Source organism: Octodon degus, unplaced genomic scaffold, assembly GCF_000260255.1.
Source record: "Octodon degus isolate 3935 unplaced genomic scaffold, OctDeg1.0 scaffold00139, whole genome shotgun sequence".
NCBI lineage: Eukaryota > Metazoa > Chordata > Mammalia > Rodentia > Octodontidae > Octodon > Octodon degus.
The window spans coordinates 581,072-596,811 of NW_004524715.1; positions in this window are offsets into that span (position 1 = coordinate 581,072).

Consider the following 15,740-nt stretch of genomic DNA (forward strand, 5'->3'; position numbering starts at 1 on the left):
TCCTCCTCCTCCTCCTTCCCTTCTCCTTCCCTTCTCCTTCTCCTTCTCCTTCTCCTTCTCCTTCTCCTTCTCCTTCTCCTTCTCCTTCTTCTTCTTTTTGGCAGTACTGGTGATTGAACTCAGGACCCTGCACTTGCCAGGCAAGCACTTATTCTACTGAGTTATCTCCCTGGCCCTTGGTTTCTAAATTTCTGTAAAAATATGTGTAATTATTTTTTAATATTATATAGGGATTTAAATTTTACAATATCTATGGTTGTTGGAAAATAGCATTTCCATGCTGTGCCTAAGGTGTTTGATATTCAGACAGATAGTGATGTTAAGCTTAATGGTCACTGTTACAGGGTAATATCATTAAGCTTCTCTTCTGCATGTTTAACAACTAAAGTTTGCAGACAAAAAAAAAAATAGCTCAAAGGGCTAAAAGGATAGTCAATATTTTGGCCCTAGCCCTTTAAGGTCAGTGAGGACTCAAGACAAAAGAGAACCTCTGCTGTGACATCCTGTAACTAAGTGATGTCCCCAATTTTCTGATCAAGGAGATTATGGGGCCACACAGGAAAGTGATCAACAATGTATCATGTGCCTAAGGAGAGCCACCTATGCAGAAAAATTTCTCTCAGGCTTTCACAGAGAGCAAATTGGTTGAGCAATGGCTGTGACTCATCCAGATGTCTGACACTAACAAAAGATTTACTAGGTGCTGTGCATGGTTCCAGGGCAAATCCTGAGGGGATTTGAATGATCTTGTCAGATAGCAAAAGTAACATTTTTAGTTATATAGGTTTTTGTTTAACTTGGTCTTAACCATCCAGCAGAAAAGTGTAACTACAAGGTATTAAAAGTAAAGCTATATTAATATGCTGAGCTGTAAAAGGCTCAAGTCAACAACTTCAGACAATTGCCAGTTGTGCTAATAACTCACTACTATTATGAACTATTGGACTATATTGGATTAGTTTGCTAAATTCAAGAACCTACAATCTTTGGTCTGACATCAAGTATGAAAAGGTCCTTTAAAGACTTCTCCAACTAGAAGGGCTGCAAGGACAGCCAACATTTTGACCATAGCCTTTCAAGGTCAGTGAAGACTCAGGACTTAGAAGAACCTATACTGTAACATCATGTAACTCAGTTGTGTCCCAAATTTTCTGATCAAGGAGATTATGGGCCACAGAGCAACATGATCGATGATGTAGAGTGTGCCTAAGGAGAGTCTCCTGGAGAGAAAACATTCTCTCAGGCTTTCACAGAGAGCAAATTGGTCAAGCAATGGCCATGATTCCACCCACATGGCTGACACTGACAAAGGATCTGCAAACTGCAGGACAGGGTTACAGGATAAATCCTGAGGGGACTTGACTGACCTTATCAGATACAAAAGTTACATTTCTTGTTATACAGGTCTTGCTTTATCTTGGTCTTAACCATTCAGCAGAAAATTATAAAAATGAGGTATATAAAGTAAAACCATATTAATATGCTGAGCTGTGAAAGGCTTAAGTCAACAGCTTCTGTGGATAACCCACTACTGTTGTAGACTGCTGCTTTGTGTTGGATTGTTTTGCTGAATTCACACACCTATAGTATTTAGATGCCAACAGAATACGCATTTCTGACAGGACTAAACAAAAACAGGCGATACAAAGGAAGGACCATTTTGTATCTGTATATGCAGAACAGTTAGGATAGATATACAGCTACTTTTTCTTAATTCAATGAGAAGAAAGATTTGTACTAATAGTGTTTGGGCAGGATATTCTGTCTGCATCTTGTAGTATGGATAACCACTAAGAAGATAACAATGTACATTGTATTAATTATTGAGACTGTCCTATTAATCAATTTTGAAACTGTCTCATTGATATTTGTTTCTCAATAAAGTAAAAAAAATAAAGACTTCTTCAAATACAATTTCTAACTGCAGTGGAACACCCATCTCTGAAAAAAAAAAGGAGATATAAATAAAGGACCATTTTGTTATTTTATATATATATATATAATATATATATATACATATTTATGTACATATATACACACACATACACACACACACAAGATAGCTAGGACAGATATACAACTGCTTTCTCTTAGTTCATTCATTGAGAAGAAAGGTTTGTACTAATATTGCTTTAGACAAGATATCATGTCTGCATCTTGTCCTCTGAATTACTGCTATAAAGACAAGAATATGCACTATATCAATTATTATAATTGTCCTACTAACATGTTTTGAAACTATTTCATTACTATTTTTTTTTCTCATTAAAATGAATAAAAAATAAAGTAAAAAGGACAAGAAAAATATTAAGGTTTATTGAAAGTAAGAGTTAATATTCAATTATTTGTCCAGTCTTGCATAACTGTATCTGTTGATCTGAGCAAAAATTTGATTGGGGGGCCTGCTGGTTGGCTCAGTTGGTTAAGTACCTGCTTTTGCAAACACAGTCAGGCACAGGATACCACGGTTCAGTCTCAAGCTCCTCATGCCTTACCAGACCTGCCCTTAAGGCAGCCTGAGCCAGAATTTTAAAAAATAAATAAATAAATATACTTCTGGGGCTGGGGAGATAGCTCAGTAGAATAAGTGCTTGCCTGGCAAGCATAGGGTCCTGAGTTCAATCCCCAGTACCACAAAAAAACCCAAACAAACAAAACCCCCCAAATTTGATGATAAAAACAGGTAACATAACAACTATTGTTTACTTGTGATTCTTGTTTTGAAAATCTATAACATATGTATTGTTGTATGTTACCCTGTTTCTTTATTTCTGTTGGATTGTTTTTCTTTTTTAGAGGTTACAAATTAGAATTAGAAGAGAAAAAAAATTAACAAGGAAATTACCCTAATAAAAATTATTCATCCCACCAGTTATGACACAAATATGTGATATGTGCTTATCTCAAGTTGATATCACTGCTTTTGCTCATTGTGCCGCTATGAACGAGTCCAAGTCCCTGCCTCCTGTGGCTCCAAGCATGGGACAACTAAACTTCTGTAGCAGGGCCTTGGAAGACCACGGTGCAGGGGAAGAGAAGAATACAGTAGCGAGTAGGAGGTCTGCCTTACTGAGAAGATGCGAGGAAGAAAGGACAAGCACTCAGGACGTGGAGCAGACAACTGGGGAGTCTCCTGTAATGAGCTTGCCAAGTTCAATAAGCAGCAAGGTGGATGTGTCCGGAGCTGGTGAGTGTGTACGGTGTGCAGTGGGGATGGGAGCGGGGTGCGAGGTGAGCACAGCAAGGCAGCAGTTAGGCGGTCCAGGACAGTGGTGGCGAACCTCTAGCATGAGTGCTGCAGCAGGGCTCTAGAAGATTTGTCATCATTGGTATAGGGCCTTGAAGCTTTCAAGATCCTTGGATTTTAGTCCAGTTACTCAGAGGAGAATACATGGTATCAGGTCGAAAGGTAAACCAGAAGGCTGAGCTGAAAGGATAAATCCTTTATTAGGCCTGGTTGTCTAGAGAAACAGAATTGATTTTCATGTATGTCTATATCCATCTAAGAAGAGATTTATTACAAGGCTCACGTAGCATATTACAGAGGACTGGAGGCTCAGAAAAGGCCTTGGTGTGGTGTGAAGGGCACAGGGCTAGAGCGCTGAAGGCGTGCTTTGCACTGTGGAGCTGAAGGCCAGAGAACTGCGAGCGTCAGTCAGGGCAGAAGAGTGTGTCCAGGCCCACATGGTCAGGGAGAGTTAAGCACAGCTTCCTCTGCTTTTTGCTCACTTCAAGCCCTTATCAGGTGGAGATGTTTATCCAAAGCACTTTACTTCATGCTGCGTAACTTCAAGCAACTCATTAGTTGAACTGGCTGTGGAACTAGGGTGGGGCGGGAAGGCCATGTCTATTGAATGTGTAGAGATAAGGTGCTTTCTTATGTGTTTCACAGCGACTCCCCAGCACTGTTAACATTGTGCTGAAGGTTAGATGTCCGTGATGTGACCATGACACTAATAGTGCCAGGCTGGGTGATGGGAAAAGCACAAGACCTTACTTAGTTCCCTAAATAGAGCTCAGCTGAGGACTGACAGCCACTGAACAGGGCATGGGCTGCTCCGGCAAGCTGAACGGACTGAGAAATCTTTATTTACTGCAGCACTTTAGGCCCACTTTTTACTTTGTGACCAGCAGAGCAAACCCACTTTCACCTGCAAATAACTTATACTGTGAGAGGAGCCACCTGGAGAACCAGGCTGGTGACTGTGGAGGGGCCTTTCTGCCAGCAGGGCCACTCAGCTTATGGTGGCAGGGAGAGCAACTTCGGGATTCTTCCAGCTCAGCCTGAGTAATGTGGAGGGGAAAGCTCAGTTTGAGAAATGTACCTTGCTGCAAAACTGTGAAGTCTTACACCCTGACTGCTGTGTAGTTTTGTCACTGCAGTTATCTGTAAGCTGAGGCGGGAGCTGTCTGGTTTCTCTGACACTCTGTGTCAGTGATTTACTGCAGAGGTAGCTGATTTCCTAGTCTCTGTTACGCTCTCTTTTCTTAATAAGGAAACCGATTTTCAGTGGCACACTTGGCCACGGAAGTGAAGACTTTCCCAGCCTCCCTGACTGTGAGATGAACCCATGTGAAGAGCTGACCGCTACCAATGGCACGCGGGTGGGAGAGTCGCATGCAATTTCAAGTAGCTCAGAGAAAGCTTCCTTCATGCTTCCGGGTAGAATGCTTACGGAATCACCGCAGCTTCGTAATTCACACTGGACCACAAGCTGATGGGAGGAATAGAGACACACACAAGAAACACATGGGACAGCAGAAAGAGCCCAACTGCCTGAGTTCCCTGGGTTAGTGTGCTTGAATGTGGAAGAGCATCAGCCATCTACTTCTCTGTTCTTCCATTTTTTCTGCATGTGGATCACTTTTGATGCATGTTCTAAAAAAGAAATGTGATACGTTCTCCAGTATTATTGTCTTTCGGTGTTTGAAATATCTGAACTATAACCTAACTGTCATTTTTTACTTCACAATATTTACACACATAATCTTTTCCTTACCCTTGCACCTAGACAGAATTACCCTAATACTAATGAGGTTTAAACTTGAGGACTGAGTCAGCGAGATAACTCAGTTGTCTAAGTGCCTGCTTAGGTAAGCATAGGGACCAGGGTTCAATCCCCAGTACTGCATGCTGTGCAGGCCTTGCCCCTGGGCACACTGGGCGGGCCATTGAGACTGGGCATGGTGGCACATGCCTGCAATCTCAGTGCTGAGGAGGCTGAAAACAGGAGGATCACTATGAATCCCAACTGCCTAGTGAGACCTACCAAGTACATAAATTAAAATAAATAAATAAACTTGAGGACCCCTTACTAGCATGAGTCCCTGAAGGCTCTGGCTCTGGCGTTAGCAAAATATCCCCAGGATAATGCAAAAAATAAGATACATCAGAAATAATCACTGGAGACCACATTTTCCCCACTCAGGATTGCTCTGCTACTCTTCTCTGCGTTGGCTGGAGTTGGAAATTTCATTTGGGGAGAGCTAGAACTACGGATGCCTGTAGTTCAGGTGGAGTGTACAGTGACATCACTGCTCACTGTCTTTTTGTAGACGCAGTGCTAGGAGCTCTTCAATCCACTGTGTCACTGAGCTTTGCAGAGGTGTGAGCTGTCACGCTCTGCCGGGCTCACCGTAGGGTGTCCGGGTGTGACACAGGAGAAGCAAAGTTGGATACCATGGCACCACAAGTTGGCCTTGGAAAATATTCCTAGTCATCAGACATGTCACTTCAGCTTTTTGTCTTTCTTAGCTGGGTAATGTTTGTGCTGTTTGTCAACATTTGCAATGTTGCCTGGTTTTGTGATTTACTTTCACTTTCCTAGTAAGCATTATGCTGTCCTTAAATTTTATTTGTAGTTTCTGTACATTTCTTAAAGCAAGTTTCCCACCCTAAATTTATAAGCTCAGGTGCCACAAAACTGGAATGGCCCCTGTTTGTGTGGCAGTTTTAGTGTTAGCCTTGGGTTACCTTATCTGGAAAAATGGCTTAGAAATTCCCAACTGATCTTCCAAACACTGGGGCAAGATCTAACTAAGGGCCCTTTAGGGCCAAAATGATCGCTTCACACAAGCATTTCATGTCACTACTTTTCATTTGTTTGTGTGTTCTAAGGTCCTGCTCGTGCTTCCTGTCAGTCTGCTAGTATTTATTAAGTGTGATGACGTTTCCTTACAATAGAAATTGGGCAGTATATTGAAGACAGTTAAGCTTTCTACCTTTAAGAAATTTAGAGACTGCTTGGAAACATAAGACTAAAGGATTTGGAGAAAAACAACTGGACAAAATAATGTATTTATTAGCTTATTAGAACTTTCATAGCAAAATACTATAAACTGGGTAGCTTGGACAACAGAAATCTATTTTTCCTGAGTCAGGATGTCAGTAGAGTTGTTCCACTCTGAGTCCTCCTCGGCTGCCCGGTAAGCTTAAGGACCTGGGTTTGATCCCTAGTACTGCATGCTGTGCTGGCCCTGGAAGCACAGGTGTGGTGGTGCATGCCTGTAACCTCAGTGCTGGGGAAGCTTAGATAGGAAGATCACTATGAGTGTGAGCTGCAGAGCAGGACCCTGTACCAAATACATAAATAATATACTTTAATAAATAAATATAAAAAAAGAACACTGGTCATATTGTATTAGAGTCCATCCTATGGATCCCATTTTGATTTATTTTATTTTTATTTTTTAACCCCATTTTAATTTAAATACATCTTTAAAGGCCCAGTGTCCAAATAGAGTTTCATTCTAAAGCACTGGGATTTAGAATTTCAATGTATAAATTTTGAGGACTCAGCAGTGGTTGAGACTGTCATAGCACAACACTAAGCCCTTTGGATTGGTCTTCAGATCTCGCCTATGCCTTGTTATCTGCTGAACTCATATCACATTCCATCAGTTTTATTTCATTTACTTCCTGGGTGGGACTTTCAAGCTCTCACCTATAACCAAAGTACCTGTAACCTTGACATAGCGAGTGCTCTGTCCACACAAGGCCACGTCCTCAGGTCACTGACCTCTCTTTGCATCACTTCCTGCCCCGGCTCTTCTGCGCTGTGAGGCTCAAGCTGGCGCTGCTGGCCCTAGATTTCCTTTTCCTCTCCCTGGGGTTCAGCCCGGACAAACCCTTCCTTGAGTGCTCTCTGTGTCTCTCCTCCAAAATCTTCTTAGCCCTTCTTGCTCTGTCCTTGTGGAAGCGAGCCTTCCCCTTCTCACTTTGAGCTTCTCTCATGCACCTCTCCTTACCCTTTACACGGTTGGTGTGTAGATGCCCTCCAAAGCCTCATGCAGACTTTTTCAAAGGTTAAGTCTAGAGTTTGTGATTGATTCACAGTGCAGTGCTGGGATTAAGGCTTCAGGGTCCAGGGTGGGTGATTGTTGGATTAGTCCACTGATTGAATTGGCACTGCCCTAATACCATAGACTGGATACAGCATAAGGGTTAGAAAGAGGCTTGTCTCCTCTCCCTTGCTTTTTCTATCTTCCACTGCAAGAACTGTTGCCCCTGCCCTGTGCCACCCTTCCTTGGAGACAGCAGATTGTGAACTGAAACATATGCAAACTATGAGCTAAAATAAACCTTTCCTCCTTTAATTTTGAGTGTCAGGTACTTTGTCTCAGCGATAAGAAGAGTAGCTGAGACACTCTTCCTATGGGACAGGGTGCATGTGTATCTCGGGGTGGGAAAGGGCTCTTAGGCTTCCATGTTGTTTAGGAGCACTATTCTTACCCTTATTCACCCCTCTTCCTTATCAGCCTCCCTACTCAGTCACTCTGTCTTCTTCCTAGCCTCATGGACATCTTTTTACTCCCAGCACTGCCTCTGATTTCTCAGGATTAACTCTGAATCCTTTCATTCTGATGATTCCATTATGTATTCCTGTGTACCCAGTCATGCTGGCTAAAATCACAAAGGCATTGTATTATCTTTCATAGTTTCTGTGGATTAGTGACTGTTGCGGATGGCAAGAGCAGGGGCTGAAGCAACCAGGGAAGGAGTAGAACCTTTTCTCTGTACAAGGTGTCTGAGCCCCTGCCTGCCCATCCCCACCCCTGCCATGTGGTCCTGGTGTGGGACAGTTTGGATTCCTCCCAGCATGGCAGCCTCCACCAAGCATGGAAGAGAAACATGGACTTTAAGGAACAATCTTGGAAGTCATAAAACATTGATTTTATCATTTGGTTGAGAGTGATAAAGATTTTTTGCTTTGCCCAAACTTGGGCTTTTGAATCTTCTCCTCAGCCCATCTCTGCATTTCCTTCTGTGGTGATTTTAGCAAGAAGCAGATAAATCAGTTTAGCAGGACTCCCCACCCCTTTCTCAGTTTCTGATTGTCTTCAATATCTAATCAGATTCTTCATCTGCCATGGTTCCCCAGGTGATATCTGATTATCCTGGCCCGTTTTCAGCAAAAATCTTGTTAGATTAGTTTACTCAGAATCTCCCTTACTCAGAATTAATAATTTTCTATCTACAAATCCTCATGGTGATCTTTAGCTATAAATTCCCACTTGCTTGTCATGCATTCAGAGTTGACCCAAATCTCTCTCCTCAACTACAAATCCCATTGCAATCATCCCTCTGCCTATCTAGGCAAATTTCTCATTACTGGGAACAACTACATGAAACCCACATGTTAGAGGAGAAGAGGTTCACCTTGGCTCATGGTTTTAGAGGTTTCAGTCCATGGTAATAGTTCCAGGACAGAAGCATCACAGGAGGGTGTGGTCTAGTAAAGCAGCTACACTCACAGCATCCAGGAGGCAGAGAGCAGGGTGAGAGCCAGAGTGGAAGGAGCCAGAGACCAGATACAGTCTCCAAGGTCAAGACCCTCAGGTCCATTTCCTCCAGCTAAGCCCCACCACCTACTACCCATTTACCTACTAACTCATTTATTGATGAAATTAGTGCCCTCATAATCTAATGATGCCTGTAAGTGTTTCTTAATCTAGTCCCTTTTGTCAACAATATTAACCATCAAACTATCTCAATGACCTGAAATACATGCTACCTTACTATCCTCTAACAAATATCACTCAGGTTTTTTTCTATATTTTAGGGAAGGCTCTACAGGGTGTTCAGGGTCTCACTACTAGATTGGACTCATAGTGATTCTCCTGTTTACAGCCTCCAAAGAGCTGAGATTACAGGCGTGTACCACCATGCCCAGTCTCAATCACCATCTCAGTGCGCCCCATGGGGAAGGCCAGCATGGCAGGCCTAGGGATCAACCCCCCAGCCACTGTGCCTGCTTGCAGGTGCTTTAATCCACTGAGCTATTTGGCTGGTCCCTCACCCAATTTTTAAATTTATTTTTAATAAAAGAATCATAAAGTACACATAATTTCAATGTTTGGTACATACAGGGCACTCTTCAATGGGAAAAGAACTAAATTCATACAGTGAGACAAACATGTAAGATGCGAAATGTTCTTGAAGCTATTTTGAACAAATACAATCTTCCCCCTTACACATGGTAATTTAAGCATCCATGCTGTTCAACATCCTAAGGTCTGTCCTCAGCCCCTCAACTCTGTTGTGTCTTATATCTGTATTGATATTTCTCACACAGCAATGTACTGAGTTCTGTCCTTACTTGCTTTACTCCTGAGACCTAAAACTTAGTCTCTTATTCCTCTTCTATGGTACAAACGCCTATGTCTCTCATGTCCACTTCCAAACTGAATGTTCTTGGGTTTGCCCAGCTTACTCACCTAAAAGAACATTCTCAGAGAATGCCTTTGAAATAAATCTTACACAGTAGCTACGTGACTCCCTGAAGCAGGTGCTGCATGAGAGGCCAATATGGGCAGCCCCATTTCTGCCTTGTGTTTGCATCCTGAGAGTGTGATTCAGTTGTAGAGGAGAAGGAATAGCTGCAGAATACACTACAAATACTATGGGAGCCCTTATTTCCAAAATGAAAGATGCTAACATTCCCACAACTACATATTAATTATGATGTTCTCTTCTATTGACTGCTTCAGCTTTCTCCTTCTCTCTAGAGATCTATGGTCTCTTTGTGAGGTTAATTCTAAAAACATTCCTTTTTTTTTTAGCTTTTGTCCTGTGAGTGGAAATTTCTTTGCCTGAAAGGAAAAGATAAAGCCCTAAAAAGACACCCGGAAGCTATAAACTAGAAGTACACAACTACTATCACAGGATGTTCACCAAAAGCCAGCCAAGGAGTCCTTAAAGTCAACAGTGATAAAAGTCGTTTTGGCGTTGTCAAGTATTTGGATAATGAACTCACACTCTGCTTCTGTACCTGACACTCAAACATCTGTGTTTCAAAATTACTTTCACCTTTAAGGAACAAAAATAGTCTAATGTTCTTCAAAAGAAATAATATTGCCACAAATATGCATTTACAAACTCTGCTCTCTTCTCCTGTCCTCTACAAGATTAAATTGAGTCTTTAAGAGGCAACACCATCAAGAGCCTTGTAAAAATGTACACAATGATGCCCGTCATGATCAGAAGGCTACTGAAGCCACATGCTGAGCTGGACAGGCTCCGAGTGATGATGCCCCCGAACGTGCCCCTCTCCAGATGACGGCTAGCACCGTCAGCACATTGGGAGCCTTTCAGCATCTTACTTTGCAGCATTTACAGTGCTGGCTTGTGGATGGCTCTCATTTCCTGGCTGCATTACCTGGGGAACATCATAAATACTTTTGGAAATGATGTTTTTCCTTAAACATTTAGACTTCATAGAAATTCTAGAAAGGAAGAAAACCGAAACTTCTGGTTGTATCCTTACGAAAATTTTTCTCCTTAAAGTACTCTATAAGTGCATATTTGCCCATTATCATTAGCATTTCTTTCACAGATTCATTAAGTCTAAAACTTCTAAAAGATTGCAGTACATATATAAGAAATGGCACCCAACTGGGGTCCTCACTCTAATACTGGTACTGTCACCACTGATTGACAAGACACTGACTGCATCCTATGAAACTGAGAAGATATGCTCTGTTGCCTTCACGGGCTTGTGAAATCTGAATGAATAAATGAATATTTTGCTGTTTTGAGACATTTCCCAGTAACCTGGCTGAGTGGACGCAGTTCCTTCTCCTTGGTGCTTTGCCTGTGGTTGAACTATTCTCCTTACATCCAAATACTCAGACTCAGGGCACTGACCCAAATCTGGCTTGCCCACAGGGAGCTCTTCGGGTCATTGCACAGTGATATTTCTTTCCTTAATTTTTCACAGCATTCAGCATATGGTCTATCATGTAATAGTTGTTTGACAAATAAGCTGAACTCATGCACATCAATAATTCAGTACTTCTGCTTTATAGTATGACATGTGCTTATTGGAAGAAAGGTGACACATTGCTATAGGTCTATGAACTGAACTATACTAACCATCTTTTCTTTCCAAATGTAGTGCCAGTTCACAGAACTTTCCACAGGAATGGAAATGTCCTACAGCTGAGCTCTCAGACACTGTCATCACTAGCCTGGTACGGTCACTTTGTGCTTAACTTTTGGCTGGCAGAACAGAGGAACTAAATGTTTACATTTATTTAACTAATTAAATTTTAAGTATCTACCCGAGTAGTCATTTTTATATTAGACAGTGGAGATCTATGCCTGAGCTACTGCAACAATTTTCAAAGGGAAGAAAATGTTTCATTGCCCTTGAAAGCTTAAAACAGGTGGATGGAGACTCTACCAGGCTTTATAAATGGCAAGAGGCTTCAGGTTAAATGCTACAATGATAGCTGTCAATGGCCTTGTACAACAGTCTACACAGAGCTGGCTAGCACGCCGGCTTGTTGGTCCTAGTGGCTTTCCCATCAGGGGTTAGCAAAGACAGTGTCCTCGCAACGGGTTATCCCTCTATGGCTCAATCTTCCACATGCAGGAGACATTCTGAGCATCCTAAAGGATTCCCAGACATGGCTTCCAGGGGTACTGTGAGGTGATCTCTTAGACGCAGTGATATGAGAAGTTAAATGATTTTAGTGCCACACAGGTCATGTTCTTATAGGAACTGAGGAAGAAATGTTTGAGGCTGGCAGTCATATGGTATTTTTAAGAGAATTCTATTTTGTTCTCATTCTTGGGAAACAGTCATACACAGGCAGCATCCCAATACAGACTTTTGTGAAGGAATTTTCTCAAAAACAAAGTCAAAACCTATGGTCTTTTATCTAAGGCTGCTTCAGGATCTAAAACAAAAGCCATGATTAAAAACAACAGCAAGCAAAAATGGATTAAATACCTTTGGGCCAGGAAAAATCTCCAAAGATAAAAATAATTTAGTTTGACAATAGCAAACATAATAACTTCAGGATTAAATGTATAAAGTGTGATGATACAATAGATTATCCATCTCAGGACATTTTGTTCAGAAGGGGTGCTTTTAGTAATCGCTTGGGGATATTGCTTGAAATTACAACTGCTCTGAGTAAACACAATGTATGATCACATTAACTTTTTTGGAGGAAACTGTTCTGGGTCAACATAGTTTGACAGCAATGGTTAGGACAGTGCTGTTCTGTACTGCGTGTCCTGGTTCCTATCAAAGACTCAACAATTCAAACTACCAAGAACTGGGTTATTAAAAATCAGCAATGATTTCAACAGTCTTTCTGTGCAGCTGTCTTTTGAGGAGGGCCCTTCATAACCCTAAACCTCTCTATCCAATTCAGGGATGAGGTGTTTTGTCGCTATGACTCATACCTTAAACACATCCTTTAGGGAAGGTCAGCGCTATGTGGAATATTTAGAGGAGTAGTTGGCAAAGACATTAGTTGGTCAGATAGTAAGTATTAGAAGTTTGGTAGCTCTGTGGTCTCTTTTGCAGCTACACAACTCTGGGAATTCAGGTTGTAGCCTGCAAAGAGCACTGAATGATACACCAATGAATGAGAATAGTTCCTGTCCAACAGAGCTTTATTTACAAAATCAAATGGGAAGACAACTGATCTAGATAGAGCCTTGCATATGAGCTATAGAAATTAGACCAACATTAAGGTTTCTTACATTCCTATAGGACTCCTCACAGTTTTTCCTCTTTCCTTTCTTTCTAACCTTTCTTTTTTTAACTTCTACTTCTTCTTTCATTTGCCTTTCCTTCCCCTCCCTTCCTCCATCCTTTTTACTTTGTCATTCAGGAAGCAAATATGTACTAGGAACCAACTTTGAGCCAGCAATTAGGATTACAGAGATTAATAAAATGGGATCCCTGGTTTTCCTCTGATTAAACTTTGATCCTTCCAGTCAAGGCCAGGTGCTTAGTATTAGAAAATTTGATGCGCAAGGTCACAGAATAACTGAGGCAGAGCCGGCCCTAGACCTCACGCGCCTAACCCAGTTTCCATCACTACTGCCAAACTGCAAGTATTTGTACGAACAAAGGAAACAAAACCAACATCAGCACATTCCACGATGTCTTTGCAAAACACATGTTATGTATACAACCACATTTATTTTAAAATTATATGACCCTAATATAAAATGATAATAAATGGTCTTTAATATAATATTATGTTTTCACCAGAAATTACTGGAAATGGGTTAAACAATGCAATGCAAAGTCATCCAACTTCTTTACTAGACTCAATTAAAGATTCTACTGTGTGATAAGTGTATACTAATTAGCAAGAACATTAGTGTAAAAGTGCTTTGTCTTTCTGCCATTCTATAAATTTTTCCCCTTATGTGCAATTTATCTTACTGTTGCACATTTTCCTGAGCTCCAAATACTAAAAATAAAATGGGCTATATTTACATGAAATTGAGAATGATCTGCATTGAAAAGACACTTTTCAGTTGGATCAAGTACGTTCAGATCACCAGTAGCCCCCTGCCCCTGTGAGGTGCCTCACATAGCAGAGAATGCAGTCATGCCAGTCATGTGTGAAGCCAGAGATAAGGCAGCTCCCACCCATTCTATTTCATTATGGTGTTTATAGTTCCTCAAAGAAATACAGTAGAGCCTTTGTGCCAGGCTACCATCTTCTATTTATTTATTTATTTATTTATTTATTTATTTGGCACAGGGTCTCACTATACAGTTCAGACTTCTGTTAATCCTCCTGTCTTGACCTTCGCAGTTCTGGGATTATAGGCATATGTCACCACCCTGGTTTTGGTGGCCAGGGCTGGCACAACATGTGGTACTGGGGATTGAACCCAGGTCCTTGCACTTGCCAGACAGGCACTTAAACTTCTGAACTGTCTCCCCAGCCCCATCTTCTAAGTCTTAACTTAGCCTCAGGAATATCACATTATTGTCCTGGATATCCTGGGAATACCCATTAGAAAGACTAGAAAATAGCTTTTCAACTTACTCTTAGTATGAGATTATCTGGGCTATTATGTAGAATAAAATGCAGCAGACTTTGTGTTAATTACCTTCCATAATTTTCACTTAATGCTCATTAAAACTATGTGAGAGTTCAGAGAAAATAAAATTTCTCTGAGTTTCCTGGTAGCCTTGTAAAAAGCCCTAGCCTTCTGAGCCTGCTTTCCTTTTCTAAGAAGAGGAAAATGACTTGTATGTCTCCTTTGGAGTGCCTCATGAACTCTTTTGAGAGGGACAGTTAGCCTCACCAAAGGCCCTGGGGTAAGGACAGGGGTAAAAGAGGTAGTTAGAACTCTGGACCTGACATGGGTGACTTCATGTGTACAGGAAAAAATTAACCAGGATCCACACAAAGAATCCCACCATGGGATGAAATCTTTTTCTTTCTTTCTTTTTGTTTTTCAGAGAGAGGACTGAAGTTTGCTAGCCTATGAGGAACTCCAAGTGAACGATGGATCAAGCAGGAAACTGAGATCGCTTCCATCACTGAGACTGGAGGCTGTAAAGTGTCCTTTGGTTGGCCCCAGGTTGGTGACATGGTACGAAGTCTCCTGGACCAGCTTCCTCTCTGCTGGGGTTGTCTGCCCTGACTCCCTGACCCAGCACATAAATTCCCCAGCCCACAGGCCAATGCTCCTCCTTCCTCTTCTCCTCCCTCTCTGCGTCCTCCTCCCTCTTCCTCCTCCTTTTCCTTCTCCCCTCTTCTTCCCCTTTCTCGTCCCCTCCCCATCCTCCTCCACCCTTGTCCCTCCTCCTTGTTTCCCTCCTCCTCTTCCCTACCCCATGCTGGAGTCCTGCCCTGGGCATCCCTAAGTTCCTGGCACACCTTACACTTCTGCCCAAGGAAGCAGGCCACCCTACCAAACAAAACAACAAAACAAACCAGAGACGTTCACTGTTTGCTTTGTTGATGTTTGCCTATTTGCAAGCAAAGCATTAGACTTAAACTCCTGGCCTGTGCTCATGAGAGTCTATTTGGAAACTTCTTACTCCAACGCAAGGTGAAAACTGTTGGCTTACAGGCAGAATCCGGTGCACTTAACTTCAGAGTGCTGCCTCTGCTCCTAGGGAGTTGGGAGAAGGATCTTGTGATATTCGCTGTAAATTCCGTATCACATTCCAAAATCGAAGAGCTTTTTCAGTTCCTGGATACACCTGGCCGGAGGGACTCGGAGCAAGACTTGGCAGCCCCGTTCCTAAGCCGAGCCCTCCCCAGAAGCTCGGTTGTCGCGCTCCTTTCTGTCAGGGTCCTGCCAGCTCCCCGAGCATGAAAAGCTGTTGGGCCTGTCACCCCTGAGGTTAAATTTAACAAATTCATTTTTTCCCCTCATTTAAGGAGAGTCCTAGGCCTTAAGGCCAAGTTCTCAATCTTTGAGAAAACATCTCTCCTTTGGGAAGTAGGAAAATTCAGCATGT